Source organism: Phocoena sinus, chromosome 19, assembly GCF_008692025.1.
Source record: "Phocoena sinus isolate mPhoSin1 chromosome 19, mPhoSin1.pri, whole genome shotgun sequence".
Taxonomy (NCBI): domain Eukaryota; kingdom Metazoa; phylum Chordata; class Mammalia; order Artiodactyla; family Phocoenidae; genus Phocoena; species Phocoena sinus.
This window is the reverse complement of record NC_045781.1, coordinates 595,350-610,846: the sequence shown is the minus strand read 5'-3', so window position 1 is coordinate 610,846 and position 15,497 is coordinate 595,350. Positions and strand designations below refer to the sequence as shown.

General features: G+C 45.3%; 1 long non-coding RNA gene across 1 annotated transcript in view; it reads left to right on the top strand.

Annotated features, from left to right (window-relative positions):
• LOC116744825 overlaps window positions 1-14,427 on the top strand; it is a 29,433-nt gene extending 15,006 nt beyond the window's left edge. Inside the window, exon 3 of the long non-coding RNA XR_004347152.1 lies at window positions 10,376-14,427. This is a non-coding gene — a long non-coding RNA (uncharacterized LOC116744825). The remainder of the gene's footprint in view (window positions 1-10,375) is intronic.
• The last annotated feature ends 1,070 nt before the right edge of the window (window positions 14,428-15,497 follow it).

Sequence of the window (15,497 nt, the reverse complement as noted above, 5' to 3'; positions counted from 1 at the left end):
GGGCGGTGAGAGATTGCAGCATATAGAAAGGCACGCAATTTAAAACTCATTACTTATTTCTGGAGTTCTCCATTTACTATTTTCAGACCTTAGTTGACCTTGGGTCACTGAAACCCCAAAAAGCAAATCTGTGAATAAGGGAGAGACTGTGGTAAACTAAGGCACTGGTGTAAATGGGGAAAGATGAAATAAGAATGGCCATGAAATGATGGAAGATGGGGATGGATTCATCTGGTTTCATAACAGTCTCTTTTTTTTTCATAACAGTCTTTTTTTCATAACAAAAATATATATGTCCTTGTATCAGTAATTTTATATGCTGAGAAGGATAAATTTTAAAAGGCAGGAGGAAACTTGGTTTCAGGGTTGTAAGCATGCGTCAATAGATCAAAAGGTAGATTTTAAGTATGTGTGGTTTAAACTGTTTTCAATGTATAGTATATCATCTGCAAACACTGACAGTTTTACTTCTTCCTTTCCATTTGGATTCCTTTTATTTCGTTTTCTTCTGATTTCTGTGGCAAGAACTTCCAATACTATGTTAAACAAAAGTGACAAGAGTGGACATCCTTGTCTTGTTCCTCATATTAGAGGAAATGCTTTTAGCTTTTCACCATTGAGTATGATGTTATCTGTGGGCTTATATATGCCTTTATTATGTTGAGGTATGTTCACTTTATGCCCACTTTCTGGAGAGTTTTTATCATAAATGGATGTCAAATTTTGTCAGAAGCTTTCTCTGCATCTATTAAAATGAAATGTTTTTATTCTTTAATTGTTAATGTGGTATATATATCACGTTGATTTGTGGATATTGAAAAATCCTTCCATCCCTGGGATAAATTCCATTTGATCATGGTGTATGATCCTTTTGATGTATTGTTGGATTCAATTTGCTGATATTTTGTTGAAGATATTTTCATCTATGTTCATCAGTGATATTGACCTGTAATTTTCCTTTTTTGTGATACCTTTGGTTTTGCTAGCAGGGTGATGCTTGCTTGGTAGAATGAGTTTGGAAGCATTCTTTCCTCTGCAATTTTTTGGGAATAGTTTGAGAAGGATAGGTGTTAACTCTTCTCTAAATTTTTGGTAGAATTCACCTGTGAAGCCATCTGGTCTTGGACTTTGGTTTTCTGGTAGTTTTTTTTTTTTTTTTTTTTTTTTTTCTGGTAGTTTTAAAACTAGTGATTGGGGCTTCCCTGGTGGCACAGTGGTTGGGTGTCTGCCTGCCGATGCAGGGGACACGGGGTCGTGCCCCGGTCCGGGAGGATCCCACATGCCACGGAGCTGCTGAGCCTGTGCGTCCGGAGCCTGTGCGTCCGGAGCCTGTGCTCCGCAACGGGAGAGGCTACAACAGTGAGAGGCCCGCGTACCACAAAACAAAACAAAACAAAACCACTAGTGATTGAATTTCCTTATTGGTAACTGCTCTGTTCACATTTTCTATTTCTTCCTGGTTCTTGGGAGATTGTAACTTTCTAAGAATTTGTCCATTTCTTCTATGTTGTCCATTTTATTGGCATATAGTTGTTTGTAGTAGCCTCTTATGGTCCTTTGTATTTTCATGGTTTCAGTTTAACTTCTCCTTTTTCATTTCTGATTTTATTGATTTGGGCCCTCTCCCCTTTTTTCTTTTTTTTTTCGTTTTTTTTTAAAGATGTTGGGGGTAGGAGTTTATTAATTAATTTATTTTTGCTGTGTTGGGTCTTCATCTCTGTGCGAGGGCTTTCTCTAGTTGTGGCAAGCGGGGGCCACTCTTCATCGCGGTGTGCGGGCCTCTCACTATGGCGGCCTCTCCCGATGCAGAGCACAGGCTCCAGATGTGCAGGCTCAGCAGTTGTGGCTCACGGGCCCAGTTGCTCCACGGCATGCGGGATCCTCCCAGACCAGGGCTCGACCCCGTGTCCCCTGCATTAGCAGGCAGACTCTCAACCACTGCACCACCAGGGAAGCCCTCCCCTTTTTTCTTGATGAGTCTGGCTAGAGGTTTATACATTTCGTTTATCATTTCAAAGAACCAGCTTTTGGTTTCATTGATCTTTTCAATTTTTTTTTTTGTCTCTAATTCATGTCTTTCTGCTCTGATCTTTATGATTTCTTTTCCTTCTACTAACTTTTCGTTTTGTTCTGTCTCTAGTTCCATTAGGTATAAGGTTAGATTGAGATTTTTCTTGTTTCCAGAGGTAAGATTGTATTGCTATAAACTTCCCTCTTAGAATTGCTTTTGCTACATCCCATAGGTTTTGGATCTTCGTGCTTTCGTTCTTTCTTTTTCATTTCTGCCTAGTTGTTTTCTTTGTTTCTTTCTTTGCTGCACTGTGCAGCTTGTGCTATCTTAGTTCACTGACCAGGGATTGAACCCAGGCCCTTGGCAGTGAAAGCGTGGAGTCCTAACCCCTGGACCACCAGGGAATTCTCTGTCTCTAGGTATTTTTTGATTTCCTTTTTGATTTTTTCAGTGATTCATTGGTTGTTTAGTAGCATATTGTTTAGCTTCCACGTGTTTGTGGTTTTTACAGTTTTTTTCTTGTAGTGGATTTCTGATCTCATAATGTTGTGATTGGAAAAGATGCTTGATATGATTTCAGTTTTCTTAAGTTAACCAAGGCTTGCTTTGTGGCCCACCATATTATTAATCCTGGAGAACGTTCCATGTGCATTTGAAAAGAATGTGTATTCTGCTGCTAGTGGTTGGAATGCTTTATAAATATCAATTAAGTCCATCTGGTCTAATGTGTCATTTAAGGCCTGTGTTTCCTTACTGATTTACTGTATGGGTGATCTGTCCATTGATGAAATTGGGCTGTTAAACTCCCCCACTATTGTGTTACTGTTGATTTCTCCTTTTTTTTTTTTTTTTTTGATTTCTCCTTTTATGGCTGTTAGTATTTTCCTTATATACTGAGGTGCTCCTATGTTGAGTGCATATATATTTACAGTTGTTATATCTTCTTCTTGATTGATCCCTTGATCATTATGTGGTGTCCTTCTTTTGACTCTTGTAACAGTCTTTATTTTAACATCTGTTTTGTCTGATACGAGTATTGCTATTCCAGCTTTCTTTTGATATCCATTTGCATGGAATACCTTTTTCAATCTCCTCACTTTCAGTCTGTAAGTGTCCCTAGATCTGAAGTGGCTCTCTTATAGACAGAATATATACTGGTCTTGTTTTTATATCCATTCAGCCAGTCTATGTCTTTTGGTTGGAGCATTTAATCCATTTACATTTAAGGTAATTATCGATATATATGTTCTTATTGCTGTTTTGTTAATTGTTTTTGATTTATTTTTGTAGGTCTTTTTTCTCCCCTTCCTCTTTTGTTCTCTTCTCTTCTGATTTACTGAGACATCTTTTCTTTTTTTTGGCAGTCCTGTGTGGCTTGCAGGATCTTAGTTCACTGACCAGAGATTGAACCTGGGCCCACAGAAGTGAAAGTGCTGAGTCCTAACCACTGGATAGCCAGGGAACTCCCTCTTCTCTTGTGATTTGATGACTAACTTTAATGTTGTGTTTGGATTCCTTTTTTTTTTTTGGTGTGTGTATCTATTGTAGATTTTTGGTTTGTGATTACCATGAGATTTGATATAGCAGTCTATATAAACAAGATTATTTTAACTTGCTGCTCTTTTAATTTCAAATGCATCTCCAGTATCCTGCGTTTGTACTCTCCTCATGATTGCTGGGGGTTTTTTTGTTTTGTTTTTTATAAATTTATTTATTTTATTTATTTTTATTTTTGGCTGTGTTGGGTCTTTGTTGCTGCACCAAGGCTTTCTCTAGTTGCAGTGAGCAGGGGCTACTCTTCGTTGCGGTGTGCGGGCTCCTCATTGCAGTGGCCTCTCTTGTTGCAGAGCACAGGCTCTAGGTGTGCGGGCTTCAGTAGTTGCAGCACACGGGCTCAGTAGTTGTGGCTCGCGGGCTCTAGAGCACAGGCTCAGTAGTCGTGACGCATGAGCCCAGCTGGTCCGCAGCATGTGGGATCCTTCCAGACCAGGGCCCAAACCCGTGTCCCCTGCATTGGCAGGTGGACTCCCAACCACTGCACCACCAGGGAAGCCATGATTGCTGGTTTTGATATCATATTTGTGTTTGGTTGTTTTCCTACTTTTTCTGTATGTTTGCCTTTACCCATGAGTTTTTCCATTTGTAATTTTCTTGTTTCTAGTTGTGGCCTTTTTCTTTTCTTTTCTTTTCTTTTTTTTTTTTTTTTTGGAGTATGCGGGCCTCTCACTGTTGTGGCCTCTCCCGTTGCAGAGCACAAGCTCCAGACACACAGGCTCAGTGGCCATGGCTCACAGGCCCAGCTGCTCCACGGCATGTGGGATCCTCCCGGACCAGGGTGTGAACCCGCATCCCCTGCATCGGCAGGCAGACTCTCAACCACTGTGCCACCAGGGAAGCCCTCTTTTTTTTTCTTTTTTTCTCCACCTAGAGAAGTTCCTTTAGCATTTGTTGCAAAGCTAGTCTGGTGCTGCTGAATTCTCTTATCTTTTGCTTGTCTGTAAAGCTTTTGATTTCTCCTTCAAATCTGAATGAGATTGCTGGGTATTCTTGGTTGTATGTTCTTCCCTTTTATCGCTTTCAGTATATGGTTCCACTACCTTCTGGCCTGCAGAGTTTCCGTTGAAAAATTAGCTGATACCTTATAGGAATTCCATTGTATGTTATTTGTTGCTTTTAATTTTTTATCTTTGTCTTTAATTTTTGTCAGTTTGACTACTGTGTGTCTCAGCGTGTTCCTCCTTCAGTTTATCTTGACTGGGGCCCTCTGCGCTTCCTGGAGTTGGGCGACTGCTTCCTTTTCCATGTTAGGAAAGTTTTCAGCTATTATCTTTTCAAATATTTTCTCAGGTCCTTTCCCTCTTCTCTTTCTGGGAACCCTACAATGTGAATGTTGGTGTGTTTAATGTAGTCCCAGAGGTCTTTTATACTGTCCTCATTTCTTTTTCTTTATTCTGTTCCATGGCAGGGATTTCCACCATTCTGTCTTCCAGCTCACTTAGCCTTTCTTCTGACTCATTTATTCTGCTGTCGATTTTGTCTAGTGTATTTTTAATTTTAGTTATCTTATTGTTCATCTCTGTTTGTTTAGATCTTCTAGCTTTGTTAATCATTTCTTTTGTCTTCTCAGTCTGTGCCTCCATTCTTTTTGTAAGATCTTGGATCATCTTTACTGTCTTTACTCTGAATACTTTTTTGGGTAGGTTGACTATCTCCACTTCACTTAGTTGTTCTTCTGGGGCTTTATCTTGTTCCTTCGTTTGGGATATATTCCTCTGCCATCTCATTTTGTCTAACTTTCTGTGATTGCAGTTTACGTCCTGCAGGCTGCATGGTTGTAGTTCTTCTTGCTTCTTGTGTCTACCCCTTAGAGGATGAGGCTGGTCTAAGAAGCTTGTGCAGGCTTTTTAGTGGGTGGAACTGGTTTGTGCCCACTGGTGGATGGATCTGGGTCTTGTCCCTCTGGTAGCCAGGGCTGTGTCAAGGGGTGTCTTTAGTGGGAAGCAGTGAGCTCAGGAAGACTTCAGGCAGCCTATCTGCTGATGGGTGTGGATGTGTTCCTGCCCTGTTGGTTTGGTCTGAGGAGTCCCAGCACTGGAGCCTATAGGTTGGGTAGGGCCAGGTCTTGGTGAGAAAACAGTGGCCTCCAGGAGGGCTCACGCCAATGAGAATCTCCCAGAACTACCACCACCAGTGTCTTTGTCCCTGCATTGAGCCACAGTCACCCCCCACCTCTATAGGAGACTCTCCAATACCACCAGGTAGGTCTGGCCTAGGCTCCTATGAGGTCACTGCTTTTTCCCCCGGGTCCTGATGCACACAAGACCTTGTATGCTCTCTCCAAGAGTGGAGTTTCTGTTTCCCAAAGTCCTGTGGAGTTCCTCCGATCAAGCCCCACTGGTCTTTAAAGCCAGATACTCTGGGGGCTCCTCCTCCAGATGCCACACCTCCAGGCTGGGGAGCCTGATGTGGAGCTCAGAACTTTCACTGCTGTGGGAACCTCTGCGATATTATTATTTTCCAGTTTGTGCTTTGCCCACCTGGTGGGTATGGGATTGGATTTCTATCACAATTGAGCCCCTCCTACCATCTCATTGTGGTTTCTTCTGTGTCTCTGGATGTAGGATAATTTTTTTGGTAGGTTCCATTGTTTTTTTGTTGTGATTTGCTGTGTGGTGATCATAGCAGTTAGTTGCGATTTTGGTGTTTTTGTGAGAGGAGGTGAGCTGATGTCCTTCTCTGGAACCATTATTTTTAATAAGAGTTTGTGCCTAACAATTTAAAGACCTCTGGCCACATGTATTTGTAAAGCAAGAGTTTCCTGAATCTGGTCCTTCTGCTTGTTATTGCTCTGTTTCTCCCTCAGGTGTAGCCTTTAAGTAGTCAAAATAAACCAGGTGAAGGCATCTCTGGGTGTGGGGGTACAAGAGGCCAGCAGCACCTCTTCCTGCTATTCTCTTGGTGTTTGTAGTGGTGGTGTTTTTAGGCTGAGTGGTAAACTTCAGGCTTATTTTTCTATTAATGAAAAGAAATTGGTTATGGAAACATAGACGTATAAGGAATAACATAACAAATACTAATATACCACCTCCCCCCCCTTCTGACTTAAAGAAGATATTTTTCTTTAAACTGATACATAGGAACCATATTTTTCTGCTTTCACTGTCCAGGATTTCATTAAGAAAATGGGATTCATGCTCCCAAGGAATTTGTGTGAGAATTAAATGAGAGCGTATAAACAAAGCATGGCACATGGCAGGTTCTCAAAAATTGTAGCTGTTAGTATGAACACTTCCATACTTATTGTTATTCTTGTTTTATTTATTTATTTATTTTTGGCTGTTTGGTGTTCGTTGCTGCACACAGGCTTTCTCTAGTTGCGGCGAGTGGGGGCTACTCTGTTGCGGTGCGTGGGCTTCTCATTGTGGTGGCTTCTCTTGTGGAGCACAGGCTCTAGGCACGTGGGCTTCAGTAGTTGTAGCTTGCAGGCTCAGTAGTTGTGGCTCATGGACTCTAGAGTGCAGGCTCAGTAGTTGTGGCACATGGGCTTAGTTGCTCTGCGGCGTTTGGGATCTTCTTGGACCAGGGCTTGAACCCATGTCCCCTGAATTGGCGGGTGGATTCTTAACCACTGTACCACCAGGGAAGTCCTATTGCTATTCTTATTAGCCCCAGGTAGAGCCTGGTTACAGAAGCTGGAAAAGGTCAGAGCTGTGGAAAGGAAAGGGGTGACTTGGCATTCAGTGATGGGTGGGGAGATGCAAAGTTTCAGAAGAGAGTTGAAGTAAGGCCCTTGGGGTTTCAGATGCTGATGTCTTGGAGCCCTTGTTTTGCTACTGTGTGGAGGAGGCAGGCAGCCACATGGTCTGCATTGTGAACCCCAATGTGGAAGGACTCACTACTTTCAGTGAGTCAGAGGCTCTGCTTCCTGCATGTGGCAGCAGCCTGGCTTCTCCCAAAATGAGTGTGGACCCAGCTGTGTGCTGTGCCACAGAACAGTCTAGAAAGCACACAGGCTGTTCTTTCAGAATGTTTTATTTGTCCCAGGAGATGTTTGTTCAGTTCTTCAGTGAAGCTGTATGGAGCCCTTGAACAGTATCACTAAGATATTAATGGGCCTTGTCTTTCATCATATTCTTTTTGGGAAGAGCAGCAATTAAGCCCTTAAGTCCCCACCAAATCCACTCTTTTTAAAAGATGCCATTCCTGAGACCTCCAGGCCACACCCATCTCTGTGCTGTCTGAAAGTCAATTTATTCCTGTTATTTTTTTTTTCTAGATTATTCTGTCTCCTGGTTTGAGTTTTAGTTCTTAGGATTGGGAGCTTCTGGAAGCTTGTTTGTCCTTCTGTGTTTTTTGTTTTTATTTTGGCTGTGCCAAAAGCCTTCTGGGATCTTAGTTCCCCAACCACGGATTGAACCGAGGCCACAGCAGTGAAAGTGTGAAAAGGCCAACTCTTAACCACTGGACCATAATTCCCATTCTGTTGTTTTTATTTGAGCTGTAAACATAGTCACCCGATAACCCCTCCTGTGAGAGAGAAGGGCCTTCTGAGGATTCTTTCCAATATTCGATCCCAGGCATGGATTTTGTCTTTCTACAGAAATTGTCCTGTCCTACGAGCTTTATTTTGAAAGGGTACTTTCAGATCTTTTTGGAACACGGTAAAATTTAGGACATAAGGAGAGACATTCATGTATTATTTTCTTCTGAGTTTGACAGACACTATTGTATTTCACCAAAGCCAAGATTTCGTCCATTATAAGAAGAACCACTATTTTATGTACCTCTAAAAAAGTACACTGCCCACTAAACCATGTCACACAGTCATTTTAAAAATCCTGATTTCAGAGAAGTGAAAAAGGATGTGTGTTTTTTTTTTTTTTTTTTTTTTTCTGTACCTGGGCCTCTCCCATTGCGGAGCACAGGCTCCGGACGCGCAGGCCTAGTGGCCATGGCTCACAGGCCCAGCCACTCCGCGGCATGTGGGATCTTCCCGGACCAGGGCGAGAACCCGCGTCCCCTGCATCGGCAGGCGGACTCTCAACCACTGCGCCACCAGGGGAGCCCCAGGATGTGTGTTTTAAAACTGACGAGGTGTGATGTACAAAACTGGGCAGGCAGAATGAACCAGGAGTTAGAGTTCAGACGAGCACACCTTTATTCCACCGGGGCTTTTACAATGTGTCTGACACCCATCACTGAACTGCTCATTGTCTGTGTGCACCTGCTGTGTGACCCATCTACTTACAGTGTGCCAGCTGGTGCAGTGTTAAGTCCAGTTGTCTGAGCCAGAAATCTGAGTATAGACGGGACTCCTTCCTTGCCGTCCCTCCTACAACTGACTCCCGGTACTTGATTCTGCCACTAGAATATCTGTACTGCCTCTTCCCAATGACCCAGCCTCACAACAATTGCCCTGGTGCAGGACTCAACTTTTTCTTACAGGAATACCCCAGGAGTTTCCCAACAGGACCCTCTACATCCAGGTTCACTACCTCCAATTGAATCACTGCATGGCCGACCACTGAAACGTATCCCTGCCCAGTGAGTGCCCATCTGTGCTCTTAACTGTCCTGGAAAGATGTTCATGAAATTGGGGAGTCCACTGAATTTATTTCAATCCATGGCATCAATGCCCCAGACTCTTTCGCACATTCTGGCCCTGTCTGGCAGCTTTGTCACTATCTTCCACACAGGAGCACGCAGTCAAAAAGCAGACACTCTTTGGCCCTTTTCCCGGATCTGTAGGTGTTGCCCATCCTGTCTATTCAGATGTTTATGTATTTTGAGTGTAGTTGATGCTTTTCTAGTTCTATGTCTTATGTGAGTAAATATTCTTTATCCCATGTGTATTCAGCAAATATTTTTCTCTGCCAGTATCGAGGTTTTCTTTTTCTTTTTTTTTTTTTTGGTATTCATTACCTCCATTTTTTTGTAGCTGCACTTTTGGCTTTCAGAATAAGGTATGTCAGAGAGGAGAAATGTTCGTTTAATAAAGTATGTGTTGTTGCTTCTTGTTTCCTCTTGTGTGAGGGCTCTTCAGGGTGTGTGTTGAAAATTACAGCTCGTGACTGATGTGACCAGACACATGGCCGTGTCGAATTTCTTTGGGAAAATGTGGAGCTGCATCCACATGGAGGGTAGCTAAGTTTTCTCTGGACTTGCTGGGAGGTGTTGGCCTGGTAGGGAAAGATGAGGAAATGAGGGGAAGATGTTTCCTGATGGGGGCTGCTGGTTGGGGATACCAGGGGCAGGGAGGTCCATCTCAGAGGTTCCAGCAGAGGAATAAATGGGGGAGGAAAATTGTGAATTTTAGTCAGTCTTGTGTGGGGTGGGGAAGGAGACTGGTGTCCTCTTTAAGGGTCATGATGTTCCATAATCTAGGTCTTTTTATTTTGTTAGCATGACCATCCTTTCACTGCTCTAGGTCCCTTGCAGCATTGTCTTCAGCTAGCACACCAGGGACGTGTGTGTTCTTCCTGGGGTCTCTCGACCCTTCCCCACAGAACAATGGATTTATTTCTGGGATCACCTTTCAATTCCATTCATCTCAGTATATATCCTCATGCCAGTTTCACTGTGTTTCATTTCCCAGGGGCTGTGTTCAGAACATTTGAAAGTGGTAGGTCTGAGCCTTCAATCTTGAGAGATTTTTTTTTTTTTTATAACTCTGGTAGAGCTGTGGGGTCTGTTGGCATTCCATATTTCGGGGTGTTCTTTTCTGCTCCCCTTTGCTGATATGTACACCCCCCTCCACTTTGCAGAGGCACACATGTATTGAAGACCTCTTGATTCCTTTAAGGTGTAGACAGCATGAGTGGAACTTCTCAGGAAAACATGGTTTTTGTTTTTGTTTGTATACAGGTTTTCAAAGCAACTGCATGAAAGTTGGAGGCCGACCAGGTGGTCTGCAGGTCTTAGCCTATTTTGGCTTTGGCCCGTGATGCCCAGTGGTGTCTCCAGGGGCCATTATCTGCATTTCATCAGCAAGGAGAGTTGCTGTTGTTCCTCATCCTCCAGTGATGGGTGTCGTCATTTCGGGAGGTTAGCAGGACTCAGAGGTATGTTGTGCTGTCTTGTGGTTGTAATTTTGCATTCCTCATAAATCCGATCTGGATCATATTTCTGTCCCTTATGTATTATCTGTATATCTTTGTAGGGGAACTGTCCCTTCAGATCTTGACTTACCTTGAATGGAGCTTTCGTTTTCAAGTTCTTTTTCAACTCTGAGGAAAAATTCTTTATCTTTGGCCTCTGTTTGGCAAATACGATTTTTCTGCCAGTTTGTGGCTTGTTTTCCGGTTTTCGGCATAAGGTATTTCAGCATGGAGAAATTTTCATTTAATAAAGTAATTGTTAAATTTTGTTTCCTTTTGTGTGAGGGCTCTTCATGATGTGTGTTGAAAATCACAGCTCAAGATGGACATGACGAGACCCACTGCCGTGTTGATATTCTCCTCTGTGATCCTCTGTAGTTTTTTGTGGTTTCCTACATGTTCAATTTGCCTGCAGACAATTTGGAGTGACTTCCAGTGCGAGCCACAGAGTCTGTGCCTACATTCGTCTCACGGCACGTGGTTCCTAACTGTGCTATGATTAGGGTTCCAGAAGTCCTGGGATAGTGGCCTCCGTCCCTTGGAACCTGGAGAGTGTGGTGCATTGAGCGGGACTGCCTGCAAAAAATTCAGCCTCCACTGTAGTGGGAGTGGGTGCCCCCTGCATTTTCCCAGTTGGCCAGCAGAGGGTGACAAATCAGCCTCTCTCACCAGCGCGGGATCTTCCTCTTCTGCCCACAGGCTTGGCCTTGTGCACAGCTCACAGGCGTTAGGTCTCTCCAGGGCAGGTCAGGGCTTTGGCCTTGGCTTTGGGAAAATGCAGAGCTGCATCCACATGGAGGTTAGCTAGGTTTCCTCTAGACCTGCTGGGACGTCTGGCCTGCTAGGGAAAGGTGAGGAAATGGCGGGGCGGGGGGATGTTTCCTGACAGGCTGCTGGTCGGGGTGACCGGGGGCAGGGAGGTCTGTCTCAGAGGCCCCAGCAGAGGAAAAATGGGGAGGAATATTGTGACTTTTAGTCTTGTGTGGGGTGGGGAAGGAGTCCAGTGTCCTCTTTTAGGGTCATGATGTTCCATATTCTAGGTCTTCTCTTTGTTGTTAGGGTGACTGTCCTTTCACTGCTCTAGGTCCCTAGCAGCTTTTGTCTTCAGCTAACACACCGGAGATGTGCGTGTTCTTGCTGGGGTCTCTCGACTGTTCCTTACAGACCAATGGGTTTATTTCTGGGAGATCCTTTGAATTCCATTCATCTCGATATACCTCCTTATGCCAGTGTCACTGTGTTTCATTTCTTGGGGTTCTGTTCAGAACATTTGAAAGTGGGAGGTCTGAGCCTTCTATCTTGAGGTTTTCATTTTTTAAATAATTATGTTAAGCTGTGGGGTCCATTGCCATTCCATATTTTGGGGTGTCCTGTTCTGCTCCCCTTTGCTGAGGCACACATGTATTGAAGACCTCTTGATTCCTTTGTGGTGTAGACAGTATGAGTGGAGCTTCCGTGCAAAACATTGTTTTTCTTTTGGTTTGGTTACAGGTTTTCAAATCGATAGCCTGAATGCTGGGAGACCTGCCCGGTGGTGCGCAGGTGTTAGACTGTTTTGGCTTTGGCAAATGGTACCCAGTGGTGTCCCTATGGACTGTGTTACGGGTTTCATCAGCAAGAAAGAGTTGCTGTTGTTCCCCATCCTCCAGGGATGGGTGTCGTCATTTTGGGAGGAGGTTAGCAGGACTCAGAGGTGTGTAGTGCTGTCTTGTGGTTGTAATTCTGCATTCCTCATAAGGCCCGATCTGGATCATATTTCTGTCCACTTTTATGTATTATCTGTATATCTTCATTGGCCCGGTGTCTCTTCAGATCTTGACTTACCTTGAATGGAGCTGTTTGTTTTCTAGTTCTTCGTCTACTCTGAGGAAAGATTCTTTATCCGATCTGTGTTTGGCAAATACGTTTTTTCTTCGAGTTTGTGGCTTGTTTTCTGGCTTTTGGCATAAGGTGTTTCAGCATGGAGAAATTTGCATTTAATAAAGTAATTGTTAAATTTTGTTTCCTTTTGTGTGAGGGCTCTTCATGATGTGTGTTGAAAATCACAGCTCAAGATGGACATGACGAGACCCACTGCCGTGTTGATATTCTCCTCTGTGATCCTCTGTAGTTTTTTGTGGTTTCCTACATGTTCAATTTGCCTGCAGACAATTTGGAGTGACTTCCAGTGCGAGCCACAGAGTCTGTGCCTACATTCGTCTCACGGCACGTGGTTCCTAACTGTGCTATGATTAGGGTTCCAGAAGTCCTGGGATAGTGGCCTCCGTCCCTTGGAACCTGGAGAGTGTGGTGCATTGAGCGGGACTGCCTGCAAAAAATTCAGCCTCCACTGTAGTGGGAGTGGGTGCCCCCTGCATTTTCCCAGTTGGCCAGCAGAGGGTGACAAACCAGCCTCTCTCACCAGCGCGGGATCTTCCTCTTCTGCCCACAGGCTTGGCCTTGTGCACAGCTCACAGGCGTTAGGTCTCTCCAGGGCAGGTCAGGGCTTTGGCCTTGGCTTTGGGAAAATGCAGAGCTGCATCCACATGGAGGTTAGCTAGGTTTCCTCTAGACCTGCTGGGACGTCTGGCCTGCTAGGGAAAGGTGAGGAAATGGCGGGGCGGGGGGATGTTTCCTGACAGGCTGCTGGTCGGGGTGACCGGGGGCAGGGAGGTCTGTCTCAGAGGCCCCAGCAGAGGAAAAATGGGGAGGAATATTGTGACTTTTAGTCTTGTGTGGGGTGGGGAAGGAGTCCAGTGTCCTCTTTTAGGGTCATGATGTTCCATATTCTAGGTCTTCTCTTTGTTGTTAGGGTGACTGTCCTTTCACTGCTCTAGGTCCCTAGCAGCTTTTGTCTTCAGCTAACACACCAGAGATGTGCGTGTTCTTGCTGGGGTCTCTCGACTGTTCCTTACAGACCAATGGGTTTATTTCTGGGAGATCCTTTGAATTCCATTCATCTCGATATACCTCCTTATGCCAGTGTCACTGTGTTTCATTTCTTGGGGTTCTGTTCAGAACATTTGAAAGTGGGAGGTCTGAGCCTTCTATCTTGAGGTTTTCATTTTTTAAATAATTATGTTAAGCTGTGGGGTCCATTGCCATTCCATATTTTGGGGTGTCCTGTTCTGCTCCCCTTTGCTGAGGCACTCATGTATTGAAGACCTCTTGATTCCTTTAAGGTGCAGACGGTATGAGGGCAGCCATGGGTTTGTTCGCATACCTCATGAAGCAGGATTTGGAACAAAAAGCCCTCACACAAGAGGAAACAAACAGCAGTAACACCTGATGCATATGTTATTCTCTGTGAATTACCTTCCTCCCTAAGCAAAAAGAGAAGCCACACACTGAGAGAAATATATATTTCCCAAACATATATCAGATAAAATTTTACTCAGTGTGTGAAAAGAACGAGAAAACAAACAGCTACCTTCACAATGGGTAAAGATCTGAACAGACACTGCGCCTGAGGTGATCTACAGATAATAAAGAAGTGCAGACAAAAATATGACTTGGGAGAGGAGTCAAGATTTCAGACTAGGTTGATGCAGAATTCGCATCTCTGCACAACTAGGGTACCTACCAGGCACGGGTGGGGGACCTCGGACACCTAGAGGGATGGGAGGAACCCCCAGTGACCGGGTAGGATGCTGGGCATGGCAGGGGAGTGAGGGGTTAGGAGAAGAGGAGGTGAGACTATACTGGCGACCCTGAGGGTTGGCTGGGGGAGAAGGTGTCCTATGCCCAGTGGGGGAAATTGGGGGACCATTGGGAAGGCAGAGGATCAAAAGGGAGCATGGGGCTTACCTGGTGGCACAGTGGTTGAGAATCTGATTTCCTATACAGGGGACACGGCTTCGAGCCCTGGTCTGGGAAGATCCCACATGCCGCGGAGCAACTAGGCCTGTGAGCCACACTACTGAGCCTGCGCGTCTGGAGCCTGTGCTCTGCAACGAGAGGTCATGACAGTGAGAGGCCCGTGCACCGCGATGAAGAGTGGCCCCTGCTCGCTGCAACTAGAGAAAGCCCTCACACAGAAACGAAGTCCCAGCACAGCCAAATAAATTTTTAAAAAGGGAGCATGGCCAGGTTTTCCCTGCCCTCTTGGGCCCCCAGGAGCCTGCTGAGTTTCTGGTCCTGATACTCTGCTCACGGAGTTCCCCTCCAGCCACACAGGTCCTAAGGGAGTGGGAGGGAGGGAAGGGGGACTGAAAGTAAAGGCTGGACGTACAGAACTGGCACCCCTGAGGGGTGGTTGGGGGAGGGGAGGAGTTCTTACACCCATGGTTGGGATCCAGCAGGAATGTGGGAGACCCTGGGGGAGACATGGGGGGATGTGGAGGAATAGAAGGGAACACGGGCAGTGATTTCCCTGTCCACTTAGGCACCAGGGAGCCTGTTGGGCTCCCAGGCCTAATCCTCTGCCCTCAGAGCCTCCCTACTGCCCACAGACCCAAGCCCCGCCCCTACACCCCCAGGGCCCTACCTCTATACTCAGAGACCCACTCCAGCACACTGGGCCTAAACCCCACCCACACACCCTCGCTGAGGGCCTTACCTTCAACTTCCAGAACTCCACACTCCATAGGCAGCCCTTTGGATGTGCTGCCTCTCCACTTCCGGGCAGGTCCTAAGCAGAGGCCCCGCCCCACGCTTGAATGTCGCCCTGCCTGGGCTCTGCCCCCAAGGCCTTTTCTGGCTGCCTGGGTGCTGTGCCTAGGCTCCGCCTCACACTCAAACATCACCCCACCCACCCACCTAGGTTCTGCCCCACCCTAAACCCTGCCCCTGCCTGAGTTCCACCTCTACCTACACTCCACACCAGCCCCACCACCCCGTAGCCAAGGTTTTTTTTATTTTCTCTTTTAGATTGGGGTTCTGTTTTACCTTGTTGATTCACTGATGTTGAT